The 16,587-nt window shown below is 41.5% G+C and overlaps 1 protein-coding gene across 5 annotated transcripts in view; it reads right to left on the bottom strand.

Moving 5' to 3' along the window:
* Positions 1–11,365, bottom strand: part of JAK2 (Janus kinase 2) — a 122,950-nt gene extending 111,585 nt beyond the window's left edge. For 4 of the 5 annotated variants that reach the window (XM_054255936.2, XM_078349413.1, XM_002742906.7 and 1 more), the window contains exons 1-2: positions 10,820–11,365; positions 10,418–10,497 (exon numbers count right to left, since the gene is read on the bottom strand). The gene's annotated coding sequence lies outside the window, so the exon portion shown is untranslated. The remainder of the gene's footprint in view (positions 1–10,417; positions 10,498–10,819) is intronic. The other variant, XM_017973423.4, reaches the window with a different exon arrangement.
* Between the last annotated feature and the right edge of the window lie 5,222 nt (positions 11,366–16,587).

Raw genomic sequence — 16,587 nt, 5'->3', positions numbered from 1 at the left:
CAACAGAATCAAAAAGATTAAAAAAAAAAAAATCTAGGAAAAACAAACTCAAAACTATCTTCCTTAGTAAGAGCTCCCACGAAGCAAAGTAAAAGGACAATAAATCCAATAGAAAGTGGGCCAAGATATAAGTTTCCCAAAAAAGAATAAAAAGCAAATTAAAATTAAGATTCTATTTTTCATATCTCAAGTTGGCAAAGATCAAGTCATCTGAAAACATACTTTTAGTAAAGGTATAGAAAAGCATAAACTGGTATTTCTATGCCAATTTGGCAGTATTTGTTGAACTTACAAATGAACAAAACGGTTTAGTAACATATACCATTTTTGAATCAGCAATTCCTCTTCTACTTTAGTTATGATCTCTCTCTCTTTCACACACACATACCTGGAAAAATGTACAAAGACATTTACTACTTTTTGAATTCTAAAACTTTTAAATGTGTTCAAAAATTTGATAAATTTTTAAAGAAAGAATAAAAAGAAACAAATACAGACAACTCTCAAAGAGTTTTGCTCCAAAGGGGAGTGAAAAATGGGGCCACAGCTTGAAGAAATGTGGAGTCAACTAATGATTTAAATTGGGAATTGGCAGAGCACAGTTCCCGCACATCAAATTTAGCCAGTTTTATAAATAAAGCTTTCTGAGAACACAGCCATGAGCCATGTCTGTTCATTTGTATACTGTTGATAACTGCTTTTGTACTACAAAGGTGGAGCTGAGTAGGTGCAAGGAAAATCCAAAATATTTACTTTATGGTCCTTAATAGAAAAATCCTGCCAATCCCTGGTTTAAATCAGTAATTCTCACAATCTAGGCCCCAGAGCAAAGATTATCAGATCACCTGGGAACTCACAATCTAGGCCCCAGAGCAAAGATTATCAGATCACCTGGGAACTCACAGATGCAAATCCTCAAGTCCTACTCCAGGTCTAATGAAACAAACTAGGGCTGGGGCCCAGCAATTTGTGTTTCAACAAGCCCTTTAGGCAATTCTGATAAGAACCACTGGGTTAGAGAACAGTTCTAATACAGTTAATTCTTACTACCATCAATAGATTCTTGGAAACTGACTTTAAGTGAAACAATGTGTAACAAAATCCATTTTTCAGTAGGTTAATTGAGATAAGCAAGTTCCTATGGCATATTTATGGCCACAAAAACATCATCAGACTTCTAAAGAAAGACCCCCAAACACTTTGATTATTAAACATTGAAATAAATGTTAGCTATACACACATTAAAGAAAGATCAATAAAACAAGTAAGATAATTATTTACCCAATTCAGTTTAGTCACGAGCAGCTAAAGCCTATCCTAGCAGCTCAAGTCACAAGGTAAGAACCAACCCTGGACAGGACACCATCCACTGCTAGGCACACTCATACATACATGCTCACTTAGACTGAGACCATTTAGACACACTGATCCACTAACATATACATCTTTGGGATGCGAGACGAAACTGGAGCACCCGGAAAAACCCACACAGACATGGGGAGAATGTCAAAACTTTACACAAACAGTGGCTCCAGCCAGGAATCAATGTTTTTTCTTATCAATGTTATGAATAAACAACAGTTATTCAAGGACCTGCTGTACAGCCAGGAACAGATTAAAGATCCTTTGTGTTCACACATTTAAAAGGTCTTGAGAAAACTTCATGGAAGCCTAAAGCCCTCGAGGAGGCTATCAGTGAGGACTTCAAGGAAAGAGAAAGGGTAGCGAACGCTGAATAAGAGGAGACCCTTGTTATACACGAGCACAAAGTTTAGCAAAATTATCACCTACAGCAACATGGAAAAGAAAATACATACCTGACCTAATGAATTAAGGAGATTCTCTGCAGGAAGTTAAAAAAATTTGGCTTCTTCTAGGTGCCTTTATCATTGAGAGAACAGAGAGATGAACTACATGAACTATTCACTTTTTGAGTAGAATTTCAAGATGTAAAGGACTCAGAACAATCTTTTCAGCCAGCAAAGTGTCAAATAAAAAGAGCCTCAGACCAAAGATCCAATCTAGAGTGTGACTATAAGATCCTTTCCTAAGATCTAAATCACCACCTCATAGACCCTTTCAAACAAAATATTATCTAAGGATCTTAAGGGTGTTGTTCCACAGCAGCCTCACATACAGCTTAGGGGAGGAAAGAGTTCCTCTCAAAAGAAATTTGTGGGTATGGCTTCTGCCTGATGGTACAAATTATAAACTGTGACACAGGAAGTCCACAAAGTTTCTAAAGGAGTTGTGTCTGCTTGGAATGAAAGGGATAGCTGCTATAATAAAAGGAGGGCTTTGGACCCTGAAGAAGCACTCACTACAGGCAGGAAGCAAGCTCAGAGAGTTACTCTTACAAATAAAAAGCATAGTATATGGGTTGGGTGCAGGGTTAGGGGAGATAAACAATTCAGAAAATAAACCTAAAAAAAGCAGCAGCCTATGGCCCACCAAGAACAACTGCCATGAAGCAGGACTGAAACCAAATCAAGGAACTGGCAACATGTGCCCAGTGGGGTTGCAGAATTGCTACAGACTGTGCCTACCTTATGCTCCTCTTGAAGAGAAATGTCTACTGCAGATAACCTGTGCCTTTTCAATCTTGCATGTTAAGTATGTGGGGGATATATAAACTATCTCTTCATGGGTTCTCAGTTCAAGAAGAACCATACCCAATAAAACTATTTTGTACCTGGACCTGATTTATATGAGAGATACTGGACTCTGAGCTACTGTCATGATAAAATGTGAATTAGGGGAGGGGAGTACAAACACTGGGGTCTGTTGGGGGGAAAAGGGGAGGGCCAGCGGGGGGGGAGCTGGGGAGGGATAGCCTGGGGAGAAATGCTAAATGTGGGTGAAGAGGAGAAAGGAAGCAAAACACACTGCCATGTGTGTACCTATGCAACTGTCTTGCATGTTCTGCACATGTACCCCAAAACCTAAAATGCAATAAAAAATTAAAAAAAAAAAAAGATGTGAATTAGGGACCTCTAAGGAGACGCTTAGTGTATTTTGCATGTATTTTAGAAACAGGAGGGATGTGAAGTTTGGCATAATGGCAAACTATGGCACTAGTATTAATAGTTGTCCAGAGATGGCCATAAAAATATTTGCCATCCCACATGTTTTTCTTCCACAGTGTAAACTTGTCACTCCCCCATCAAATCTAAACAAGCTTCTGGCACACCTACAACCAGTAGAACATGGCAGAAGTTACACTGTACAGCTGCCAAGGCTAAATCATAAAAAATTTATGCTGAGACACACTGACACACTCACTTTTAATTCTCTATTCATCACTATGAAAGGTGGCCACCCTGAAGCCCCGACATTGTGAGAAAATCCAGACCACATGTACATGCTCCAGTTAACAACCCAAATAACAACCTGGTCAACAGCCAGCATCAACTATCCATAATGTGAGTGAAGACACCTCCAGATGATTCCAGTCCTCTGCCTTCAAGTTACCATCCCTGGCTGCCAATTATTCCTAATTCATGTCCCAGTAGCCACTGTGGAGCAAAAACAAAGTCATCCCTGGTGTGCCCTTTCTGAATTACTGACTTATGTTATCTGTGAGCCTAATAAAGTACTTGTTTTAAATCACTAAGTTTTGGGGAGATTCTGTTACACAGCAATAGCAACCAGAATAATAGAGGGAAGAATTAAGAAGGCAAGAAAAAGAGGGGAGAAATATAATGGTAAAGCCCTTGAAGGCAAAGGGGATCAGCTCTTCTACACAATTGAATGGAGAGGCTTTAGAGAGGATGCTAAATAATTCATTCATTGTAAAGAGGAAAAGGGTAATGTGCAGAGGACAGGGAATCAGAGACTAAGAAAGGAGATGTGGAGGGGAGGTAGGAAAGAGTCTGTTGGCTTTTGTCCTAAACATTGGTAAGCCATTTGTTTTTAAACTTTATACACATTTTACCATGTGATCCCACCTTTTTAAAGTAAACAATTTTTTTAAAAAGATGTAGTCTATTCCCTCAATAGACAAGACTGAGTGATTATGTGACTTGCTCGAAATCATATACCATGTGGACAGCAGGGTCAGTCCCTTACCCCGATTTCCAAAACAGTGCAGTTATTCACATCACATTGCCTTTTATATTATAAAAATGTTACCTAATAGCACTATATTTCATAATCATAAATTATTAAACTAAAATCACTTGGTAAGAATAAATGACTACTCTGATTCCAATAACTGAGACCAAAAAGGTGAACAGAAGAATGTTCTTGGGAAGATCAAAATAAACATGCAAGCAAAGTAAACAGCTGTGGACCATTCCAACCTAGTTAACCCCTTGTAGCTATATTGAAAGTCTTCAAAAAGATAATGCTTCTCTTTCTTCTTTCCAGTATCCCTAATTTCATCAACCATTTGACCCTCAGATTTATCAGTTATCTACCAAGAATATCTCCTTCCTTTTAGAAACAAATATTCTATCACTTTATTCAAATTTTACCAGTACAAAAGCACCTAGAGATGGCTTGTCTACCTTCTATCATTCAGACAAAACACAGAACTAATGCACACAGAAACAGTAGTACCTGGATAGTGTGACATATAAGAGGATATAGACAAATGACAGACACTCTGTTGAAAAATACCTCCTAGGTTTTATTATGCCTAAAATCCTCATCCTTAGTCCTAGTGATGGAGAGCTTTGGAAAAGTCTCCACTGATCCCTCAGCTGTCAAATCCAAAGGTCTTTTATTAAACCAGAGAGAACAAAATATTAACAGTGGTTATTTCCACATAGGGAAAGTATAAGCAATTTTCTTCTGTTCTTATAGATTTCATATGAGAAAAAAACACTAGTACATATTTTTAAGACCTTTTTTCAGATCTGATTCTTCTCATTTCTTGGCAATGATCAACATGTTGATCATTCCCCCTCCTAACCTATCCACTAACATGCCTCTCTCATATTAACTATTCCTTCTTTGTCTCCTTCACCTATTCTTCTCCTTTCACCCACCCTCTAATAATGGGCAATCCCCAAGGCTCAATCTCACTCAGGTCCACTACTCTCTTCTCTAAGTACCACAACACCAGACTTAACTTCTCAAACAAATTCTAGTCATATGTCTCACTGTAGGCTATCAATTTTCACTTGCCTATCCCACTGCCACGGCAAATGCAACCTATCCACAATAAAAGTTCAACTGTCTACATTCCCTCAACAGCTACTAAAACTACCATACCTATTTGTGTTAGCAACTGCCATTAATCAAACGGCAGCTTCTTGGTCATTAACTAGCTGAGTAACTTTGGACACATTTTTAAATCTCTCTGGTCTGATTCCTAATATACAAAATACATAGACTAACTTAGATGTTCTAAGCACTCCAACACTCTTTGATTTCCTCTGTGACTGAATAGCAAACCTTTAAGGTAAGGTAATCTTTAATCACTCTCTGCCCTCCATTCTCCCTTCTTATCCAGTCCATAATGAAGTCTTGTGACATCTCTCCAATCCAACTTATTTCCACTAAATCCAAGTCCTTGTTACTTCAGGCCTCAATTATTTTCCTACCTCTCCCTACCACTTCTCTTTCCAATTCACATGATATATAGCACTGGTACTGCTTTGATTTTCCTAAAATATTTATTTCAGCAAGCTCTTTCTAAATTCAAAACTTTTAAAGCTTCTCCATATCTATGGGTCAAAGGACATTCTTCTCATCTTAGCATTTAAAGGCATCCATAATTAAATTCCAAGTACTTTTGTTTTTTTTTTTTTTTTTTTGAGACGGAGTTTCGCTGTTGTTACCCAGACTGGAGTACAGTGGCACGATCGGCTCACCGCAACCTCCGCCTTCTGGGTTCAAGCGATTCTCCTGCCTCAGCCTCCCAAGTAGCTGGGACTACAGGCACACACCACCATGCCCAGCTAATTTTTGTATTTTTAGTAGAGACAGGGTTTAACCTTGACCAGGATGGTCTCAATCTGTTGACCTCATGATCCACCCGCCTCGACCTCCCAAAGTGCTGGGATTATAGGTGTGAGTCACCACGCCAGGCCTCCAACTACATTTTTAACACAATTTCTTACTAGTCTTTCACATAAACCTTCATTTCAGTCATTTTATATATTGCTCTCCAAACATATCATACATATATACATATTTTGCCTTTGCTTACCTCCTCTACCAGTTCCTTCCTGTTAGGCAAAATCTCTGTTCATCTCAATTCTAAGTGGTCTAAAATATCCATAACTTTTATTATTTATCTTATCTGCCCAATTATACCATGCATCCTTAGAAAAAGGAACCTATAAATTTCTTCATTTCTCTTTTTATAACTAAGTACCTTCTATATTTCAAGTATTAATAAATATTTGTTTGGTGATTATAGTTTCTTATCACACAGTCAACATGTATTTCTTAAATACTGCCCATGTGCTCTCCACTGTGTATGTTTTTTTTTAATCTAAGGTACTGTTCCTCAAAGAATACACAAACATCTTGAAAAGATATGGCTAACACTAGGGCAATAACTATCAAACAACTAAAGCATGGCATACAATTAACCCATGTGAAGAGTTCTAAAACTAAAGACCTACAGAAATATAAAGAAGAAAAAAAGAGGAGTGAAGAGCATGAGCAAAAATTAAAGGATAGAAGAAGCATAGCTTATTATTAGAAAGTGTGGAAACCAGCTTACAAGCTTAACAACTAAAGAACCTTAGACAAAAGGCTGAATAAATAGGGCAGGTATTGATAACAGACTATCTCAAAAGCCAAGAAAATTTAATAAGTAGAAAGTGGTAAGCCACTGAAGATTCTGGGACAAGGGAATGCTATAATAAGGAGTATTAGAGTAGCATTTCTTTTGAGGATAAACAGAAGGAAGAAACACTGGATTCTCAGAAGTTCAAATGACTTTCAATAGTCTAGGCTCAGGAAACACGTCCTGGGATTCACAGAGTAAAGGGAAAGCAGAGATATGAAAAAGAAAAGAAGTATGGACATTTTGAATGGTAATAAGAGATAAATGAAAGAAGTAGTTTAAAGATGACGCCTAATTTAAAACCTACATGATTAGAAGAAAATAAAGGGGACTGGGCACGGTGGCTCACGCCTATAATCCCAGCACTCTGGGAAGCCAAGGCAGGTGAATCATAAGGTCAGGAGTTTGAGACCAGCCTGGCCAATATGGTGAAACCCTGTCTCTACTAAAAATACAAAAATTAGCTGGGCATGGTGGCATGCACCTGTAGTCCCAGCTACTCGGGAGGCTGAGGCAGAAGAATCACTTGAACCCAGGAGGCGGAGGTTGCAGTGAGCCAAGATTGTGAAACTGTACTCCAGCCTGGAAGAGCAAGAGTCTGTCTTACCCCAAAAAAAAAAAAGAGTAGAAAATGATAACTTTCACCTGGAACATTCTGAGTTTAAGGAGAGAATCAGAAATAGAAGCAGACCACCAGTACAGGAAAAACCAGGAAGTGACCATTACAACAAGTTAGCAATAGGATTAATTTTAAAATCAAAGAACTGGGCAGAAGTTATAAACATATTACATAGAAGAGGAAATATATTAAGCCATGATCAGCTGGTACTAGCTTTGTATCAATAATTTTATCAGAAAAGCAAACTAAAAGCTAAAGCAGAAGTTTCCAAACCCTTTCTGGGGGCCCTGAGTCTTAGCAATTTTTTCATGACACTCCTAGGCCAAAAGAAATAGGTTCAAACAACTTAATTAGTAGTTATGTCCTTACAACTTAGTGTCTGTTGAGCACTGTAGAACTTATCAAACCTTAGAATCAAATTGGACAATACCACACTGTCATTCCCTGTTCTACATTCACATATTCATGTAGTAGTTGCTTTTTATCAGAGCAACCTCTGAAAATACATCTTTACAAAGACATGACATTGTAGAAAGGGGTGTAGGTATATAATGTTGAAACCATGAACTACCTCAAAACAAAAGTTGAAGCCTGAGGTGCTCTGGGGACCTCAGCACACAGTTTGGGAAACTGGGAGCCAACAGGAGGGTTCTAAAAGGGAGTGGGGAGTGGGTAGGAAACAAAATGGAAAAGGAGCAAAAGAAAGTTCTTAGCACAGTTGACCACAAGGGGGCAGCATAATAACTGGTAGGGGCAGCACGATGGTGGTTCAAGCAAAGAGATAAAACTCAAACCCGGCCGGGCGCGGTGGCTCATGCCTGTAATCCCAGCACTTTGGGAGGCCGAGGCGGGTGGATCACGAGGTCAAGAGATCCAGACCATCCTGGTCAACATGGTGAAACCCCGTCTCTACTCAAAATACAAAAAATTAGCTGGGCATGGTGGCGCGTGCCTGTAATCCCAGCTACTCAGGAGACTGAGGCAGGAGAATTGCCTGAACCCAGCAGGCGGAGGTTGCGGTGAGCCAAGATCGCGCCATTGCACTCCAGCCTGGGTAACAACAGTGAAACTCTGTCTCAAAAAAGAAAAATAATTCAAACCTTTTCACACAAAGGCTATAATACACCCTCACCATTTCAAGACCTTAAAGTTCTTTATCTCTTTATACTAGAAAGGAAGAAACACTAGTGGCTGGGAGATCACCTTATGCAGTCATTCTGCCCTTCTCTGAATCTCCTTTGCCTGCCCAGCCATGAACAGTAGCCAAGACTTTTATAAGAGCTAAGAAATTTACAACTTTGCCTGTGTCTTACCCAATTCTCACAACAATCTTATAAGGAAGAGAAGCTAAAAGAGTCGTAAACAATATATCTCTTTTTTTTTTGAGACAGTCTCACTAGAGTGCAGTGGTACCATCTCGGCTCACTGCAACCACCACCTCCCAAGTTCAAGCAATCCTCCTGCCTCAGCTTCCCATGTAGCTGGCATTACAGGTGTGTGTCACCACACCTGGCTAACTTTTCTATTTTTAGTAGAGATGGGGTTTCACCATGTTGGACAGGCTGGTCTCGAACTCATCACCTCAAATGATTCTCCAGCCCCAGCCTCCCAAAGTGCTGGGATTACAGGAATGAGTTATCATGCCCAGCCATAAATAATACAACTCTTAAGTGACAAAAACACTAGGATTCAAATCCAGATCTCACTCCAAAGCCAATGTACTTTCCTATTCTGCCTCAAAAGCATCCCACCTTTCAGCAATAGCCAGGTGACAATCTCATAATCCCTTATCTGAGACATCTGTCTCAAATGACCAAAGGTACAAAAAAAAATCCCTAATGAGTCCCTAAAACATACTATAAGTTGCAAATACAGGATATTCAGTTAGAGCAAAAACAAGCACGGTGTGCTCTTCTAGTCACCTGCAACTTTCCTATTCAGGAAAATACATGTACTATTAAGGCAAGTGCTGGATACATCCGGTTTGTACATACATTACACACCAACAGACAAATGTATGTACAAGCGATTCCCACACAAAGTGGTATAAGGTGAGGCAGATGACGGAAGGGAGGGAAAAGTTGATTATTCACCTTCAAATGTTCTAAGTGTTATATCAAAATATAAGCTGAACATCCCTAATCTGAAAAGCTCCAAAATCTGAAACATTTTGAGCACCAACATGATGCCACAAGGGGAAAATTCCACACATAATTACTTAATACAAACTTTAATGCACAAAAATATTGCATAAAATGACTTAGTGGCTGTGTAATAACGTGTGCATTAAACATAAATGAATTTCGTATTTACACTTGAGTCCCATCCCCAAGATATCTCATTATGTATATGCAGACATTCCAAAATCTAAATCCGAAACACTTCTGGTCCCAAGCATTCTGGAGAAGGAATACAAAATCTTTATTTGCAGTAGCCCAAAAATTCACTGTACAAACTTACTATGAAACCAAAAGCAATCATCTCCCTTATTCCCATTTCTAGTTTCCTTCTCCATATTTCGCCCTCCCTCTATGACATAGCCGCCCCTACACTTTCATTCAGAGAAAAGGAGTTTCTCCTGACATATTAGTAATTACCGGAAAACAAACTGGGTAAATTCAACCGACACAGCTAGCTTAGGCAGATAAAACCATCAGGAAGCATTCAGTGTAGCAGCAGAAACCACAGCAAGAATAGCTAACGTGTTCTTCCAAAAGCTATCTCTTATTGCTTGGAAATAGTCCTCTTTGAAGGATTAAGAATCTCTAGCTGCTCAAGGAGAAAGGGTAATGGACAACGTTTTACGTTTCTCTGCAAAGTCATGGTATGTGTAAAGCCAGGAAAAAATGTTTCTTAAAGGATCCAGGACGAACAACAAAACACCCCAAAATTACTCTCCCAGATCAACATGAAAAGTTTAGCACTGGCATTTTCAGAGGAGTAAGCAACAATGAGCCCTGCCTGTCTTCACACGTTTCCAGCCTTCCTACGCCCGCACTCCCAGCTCGCGACACCCTCGCCTTTACTGCAGCGATAAAGGACAGCACACCCACCGTCGCGGGAGAAGGAAGAGCCTCTTTTTCTGCAGAAGAGAAACAGTTCACATCTTGTTCCTGTTGCCTGCTTCTAAAACCTAAAAAAAAAAGAAGCAGCAGTTACTATTACTACATAAATTCAGGGAAAATAGATGTTTTTCCTAGGCTGTTTAGCTGTCTAGAAAATTTTTAAAAGGAATAAGGAGGTGGAGGGGTGCGGGAATTATAAGACACAAAAGGAAGCAAATATCACTAGCAAAGACTTGTTCTACGTGTCGTCTTAAAGAGGAAGATTTTTCTGGCTCAGAAGTTTGCTGCCACTCGCAGGGGGTGGGGAGGCGGGATTAGAAGGTAGGAAGGGGGTTGAGAGACAACTGCCACCCCCCACCCAGACAGAAGCCAGGCAGCTATAACACCTACCGGCAACCCGGATCAGGCGACCAGAGCGCGCCCTCGAGCCGGCAGGGGCGGCTCCTACCCGGCGGGCCAAGGTCTGCGAAGCCCCGAGGCGGACACAGCTCCGACGGACCTCCAGGCTGGGCCCTCGGGTGCCCTCCAGTTCGGGCTCAGCTCCCACTCACATCCCTCGGCGGCAAGAACCAGGCCTCTCCCTGAGCCGCGGCAGCTCTCCGCCCTGACGCGTGCCGCAAGCCCGGTCCCAGGGGTCGGAGGGGCCGAAACGCCGAGGCGGCGGCGCGAACACCCGAGCGAGCCGGGCGCCAGCCCAGCCTGTCTGCGCCGAGGGAGGTCGTTAGCGGCGTCCGCTGCTGCCCTCTTCTGCTCCTCTTCCTCTCCTTCCTGCAGCTCCACACCACTCCCACTTGTGGCAGCCGGGAAGCCCGTCAGAGTCGCTGTCTCCACCCTCTCCTGGGCCACACCGTCTTCTCAACGCCGCGGGAGACAGTGGCTTGGGCGACCTATTAGCTTGGAACTCAGCCTCTCGGTTGGCCTACAGTTTCCCGGACTGGGCCGGACCGGAGGCTGCGGGAGACCAGAGGAGCGTCCCGCACTGCGCGTGCGCCGCTCAGCGCCGGCCGCGAGAGTCGCAGGTGGGGTCCAGGCAGGGCGGCGCCCTCTCTGGAAGCCGGCGGGCGCGCGTGGAGATTCCCGGGACTGCCCCTGGACGTGAGCGCGCAAGGAAGTTAAGGCGGCGACGCCCAGCCAAGCACTGGGGCCCGGCGGGAGCTAGGTGGCGGCGCTGGGCCCGGCCCTCCATAGATGGGCGGGTGTATGTGTGGCCGCCGCCCGCCCAGGAAGCGGCCGGGAGTGAGTCAGCCTGGCCGGCGTCCCCAGCGCTCAGCCTGCAAGGGAGGAGGCCGGGGTGCCTCCACGCTGAGACCCCCTCCCCGCACACTTGTCAGCTTTCTGCTTTTGCTTCCACATTCCGGATACAGCAGTCCTGTGCTTCCCCAGTCCAGGCTGCTAGGCCGAGGGGAAGTGGCGCCAGGGGGTGAGGACAACGCGCTCACTCGCGCTGTTTCGCGACAGTGCAGCCTGGATCGCTTGACTCAGATCAGGCATATTGGCTGGAAAGGGGTGAGGGTGGGATGAAGCGCCCAGCTGTCTGCGGGTTGGCGGTAAGGCCTAGCTAATGTTTCTCTAGGCCTTTACCGGTGTGGCCTGGTGTAGCCCAGGAGAGGGTGGAGACCATGTCTGTGACGGGCTTCCAGGCTGCCAAAGGGCCTCATTCATTTATTCAAATATTTACTGAGTGTCTACTAGGTGCTGGCCTGTAGGTTCCCAGAGATACTAGGTGAAAAGGACCCCACACACTCCTTGCCCTGCTGGACTGTATTCTGATGAAAGCAACAAAAGCAAGAAACAAGCAGACAAACAAAAAACAATTTACTTGCATAATGTGCAGGATGTGTAATTGCCACTAAGAAAATGCATAATTTTCTGCCTTCATATACATAATAACAAAGAAAAGTAGTAGAAAGTGAAGAGGGGGTGTGCCACTTTAGGGTGGCCAGGAGCAACTTCCTAGAATAAGTGGCATTTGAGCAGAGATCTGAAGGATGAGAATGAGCCAGTCCCAAGACTATCTGGGAAAATAATTTCAGGCAGAGGGACTCCTGAAGGCAAAGACTTTGAGAAGGAAATGTGTTTGGCAAGTTGAAGGATTAGGAATGAGCTCACTGTGGCTGGAGGACACTGAAGAAGGGAGCACTGGTAAAAGGTGAGGCCAAAGGCTCACCAGACTGTATAGGGCTTTTTTCAAGTATTAGCCCTCTTTCTTATTATTTTTCAAGTATTAGCGTCAACCTAAATGAAGTGATGCATTCATAGCTCCTGTTTCCCCATACACAAGTGATGCTGCTACTCAAGTCTGTCTTGTTTGTTTAATGGTTTGTTTAAATAAACCTCACCAAAGCATCTCTTGTATTTCTTCTTACATAATACCCACTGCAAAAGGTCTTTAAGCAAATGATAGCAGCATAGGAAATGACTTGAATTCACCCTGACTCTTTCAAAGTAAATAATGAGCTGTGTAAGAGGAAGAGATTTGCAGGAAAATTGCATTCCTACAGCTACTGCTTCATAGGCAATATATAGGCAAAATTAATTAGAATTTCTAATTACTAGTTGTGACTCAATGACTTAGAATATCAAGGCGGCAGTTAAAGACTTCGAAAAGAGTTCTTTTTTCCAGCAAACAGAAACTGATACTTGGATAAAAGCTAGAACACAGACCCACACAATGAAGAAGAGATGAAGATGGCCTTAATATCCTGGTTAAACTAAAAGCATCTGAACTGTGGAAATGCAAACATTATCTTTTGTGAGGGAAAAAAAAAAGCTTCTTTTAGGACCCTGAAACAGTGTTACTTTCATTATAAGTGATGTTTCTAAATTTTGCAGTGATATGCTTATGTAACAGGCATGGTATCTGTTACTGTCCACAGCCTGTTTGCAGGGAAAAGCCATTTGGAATTAGTGAATATTGAGGATTTTTTGGGGGTGACCAGATTCTTAATATTAGAGATATGAGTATGGAAGATGAGGTGGACAAGGCATATATTATTCATAGGCCTATAGAATTGAGAAATCCTCTGTCTACCCACATAGAAAGAGGAAGCAACTTGCCTTCTGTCATTCAGAACGTGAAAGCCTCTCATCACTAACACATGATTTCAAGTCAATACTACCTAGAATGTTGAGCTTTTCTCACTCTGTGGATTACAGAACTTTTGAGCTCTTTATGTGATTCCTGATAGTGGCATAGCTAGAAATTTGCTCCTCAAGGCAAACATTTCAGGAAATTTCCCCTATTCTTTGATAATGATAAAAAGAATTCCAAGGAATTTGACCAAGTCTTTCAGGACATTCTTGTGTGTGTGTGTGTGTGTGTGTGTGTGTGTGTGTGTGTGACAGAGTCTTGCTCTGTCACCAGGCTGGAGTGCAGTGGCGCAATCTCAAGTCACTGCAACCTCCGACTCCCTGGTTCAAGTGATTCTCCTGCCTCAGCCTCCTGAGTAGCTGGGATTACAGGCATGCACCACCACACCCAGCTAATTTTTTTGTATTTTTAGTAGAGACAAGGTTTCACCATGTTGACCAATCGGAAGGTCTCTATCTCCTGACCTTGTGATCCACCCACCTCAGCCTCCCAAAGTGCTGAGATTGCAGGCGTGAGCCACTGTGCCCGGCCCTCAGGACATTCTTTCAAACAATATGAAGAAACAAGAAATGCGAGCTGTAGGGTAACACATTTAGATTCAACACTTTGTGGCAAGATCCAATGGGAAAAAATAACAGTTAGGTGTTGACTATGGGGCCTGTGTGTAGTGTCTTGAGCTTTGGTCCTTCCAAGTGTCAGCCAGCATGGCAGCCGTGATTCTTGACTGCTATGCCCAAACCAGCCCCAATCCTGGCAAGTGTGAGATCGGGCACTGGCTTCTATATCTTTTTAACATTTTTTTAGGTGGTTTGATGTAAAGCCATGACTGGAAATTCATGGCCAAGGGTTTAAGAACTTAGAGTTTAGACCACCCAGGTTTCTTTCCATCACAGCTTTCGCCAAGAAAGTTTATTTAGATTTTCTAAGCCTCTGTTTCCTCATCAGTTTAATGAGGATAACAATCTCCCCTGTAGAGAGATTTTGAAGATTAGATGAAAAAGTATTTAAAAACCCTTAGCACAGTTACCAAATGCCTATTATATCTGTGGCAGGATCAATTTACCGATATAACCAAGCTGAGAGGTATAAGAAATTTGTTGAATTTAATTGGGAAGCTTGAAGTATTTGTCACAGTTTATTGCACTAAACAGGACTGGTGTGGGCTGATAGGATAAGGACTGAGTTGTAATACAGATAAATGCAAAGGTCTGCATTTGAATTTTTTAAAATGGAACTATATCATTAAATGATGAGATCATGAAAACATCATTCTGAAGGGGGACATAAATGTGAACCCAAAAAAAAGATACAGAAAAGTCTTTGGAAGGGGAAACAGGCTGCAACAAAGAGTTTGGGAGAGGTCCAGGGGTTAGTTTGTTTCTTTCCAAAATAGGGAAGATGTGCTTTTCTGAAGGCAGAAAGAATAAACTGTGGAATGAGACTTACTTATTCCAAGTGTAGGATTATAAACCAAAAGACAAAGGCAAGGGTTATTAATCAAGTAGACAGACAAAGCAAGCAATGTTTTTTACTATAAATCATCCAGATATAGTAGTACCATTTATTCCAAAATTTGGTTGGCTATAGCAATTTTCCAAAACCTCCTCTGTACCTCAGCACATCCTTGTCTCTACAACAGTCTTCCTACCCTCCCATATATATATATATATATATATAAATATAAAAAATATATATAAATATAAAATATATATAAATAAATATATATGTTTAAATATATTTATATATTTTTATATAAATATATATATTTTTTATTGCAATTTAGGTTTTGGGGTACATGTGTAGAACATGCAGGATTGTTGCATAGGTACACACATGGCAGTGTGTTTACTGTCTCCATCCCCATCACCTATATCTGGCATTTCTCCCCATATTATCCCTCCCCATCTCCCTATCACCTGCTCTGCCTCCCCTAGTTCCCCCCAAGAGAACCCAGTGTGTGATGCTCACCTCCCTGTGTCCCTGTGTTCTCATTATTCAACAACCACCTATGAGTGAGAACATGTGGTGTTTGATTTTCTGTTCTTGTGTCAGTTTGCTGAGAATGATGCTTTCCAGATTCATCCTCGTCCCTACAAAGGACACTAAATCATCATTTTTTATGGCTGCATAGTATTCCGTGGTGTATATGTGCCACATTTTCCTTATCCAGTCTATCATCGATGGGCATTTGAGTTGGTTCCAGGTCTTTGCTATTGTAAACAGTGCCACAATGAACATACGTGTGCATGTGTCTTTATCACAGAATGATTTATAATCCTTTGGGTATATACCCAGTAATGGGATTGCTGGTCAAATGGAATTTCTATTTCTAGGTCCTTAAGGAATCACCACACTGTCTTCCACAATGGTTGAATTAATTTACACTCCCAACAACAGTGGTCTTCCTACTTCACCACATCCTCTCCAGCATCTGCTGTCTCCATATTATTTAATGATCACCATTCTAACTGGTGTGAGATAGTATCTCAATGTGGTTTTTATTTGCATTTCTGTAGTGACCAGTGTTGATGAGCATTTTTTCATGTTTGTTGGCCTCATATATGTCTTCTTTTGAAAAGTGTCTGTTCATGTCCTTTGCCCACTTTTGAATGGGTTTGTTTGTTTTTTTCTTGTAAATCTGTTTTAGTTCTTTGTCAATTCTGGATATTAGCCCTTTGTCAGATGGGTAGATTGCAAAAACTTTTTCCCAGTCTGTTGGTTGCCAGTTAGCTCTAATGATTGTTTCTTTTGCTATACAGAAACTCTGGAGTTTAATTAGATCCCATTTGTCTATTTTGGCTTTTGTTGCCAATGCTTTTGGTGTTTGAGTCATGAAGTCCTTGCCTATGCCTATGTCCTGAATGGTTTTGCCTGGGTTTTGTTCTAGGCTTTTTATGGTGTTAGGTCTTATGTTTAAGTCTTTAATCCATCTGGAGTTAATTTTAGTGTAAGGTGTCAGGAAGAGGTCCAGTTTCTGCTTTCTGCACACTGCTAGCCAGTTTTCCCAACATCATTTATTAAACAAGGAATCCTTTCCCCATTGCTTGTCTTTATCAGGTTTGTCAAA

This window comes from Callithrix jacchus, chromosome 1 (assembly GCF_049354715.1).
Source record: "Callithrix jacchus isolate 240 chromosome 1, calJac240_pri, whole genome shotgun sequence".
NCBI lineage: Eukaryota > Metazoa > Chordata > Mammalia > Primates > Cebidae > Callithrix > Callithrix jacchus.
The sequence above is the reverse complement of the archived record's forward strand: the minus strand, read 5'-3'. Positions and strand labels throughout refer to the sequence as shown.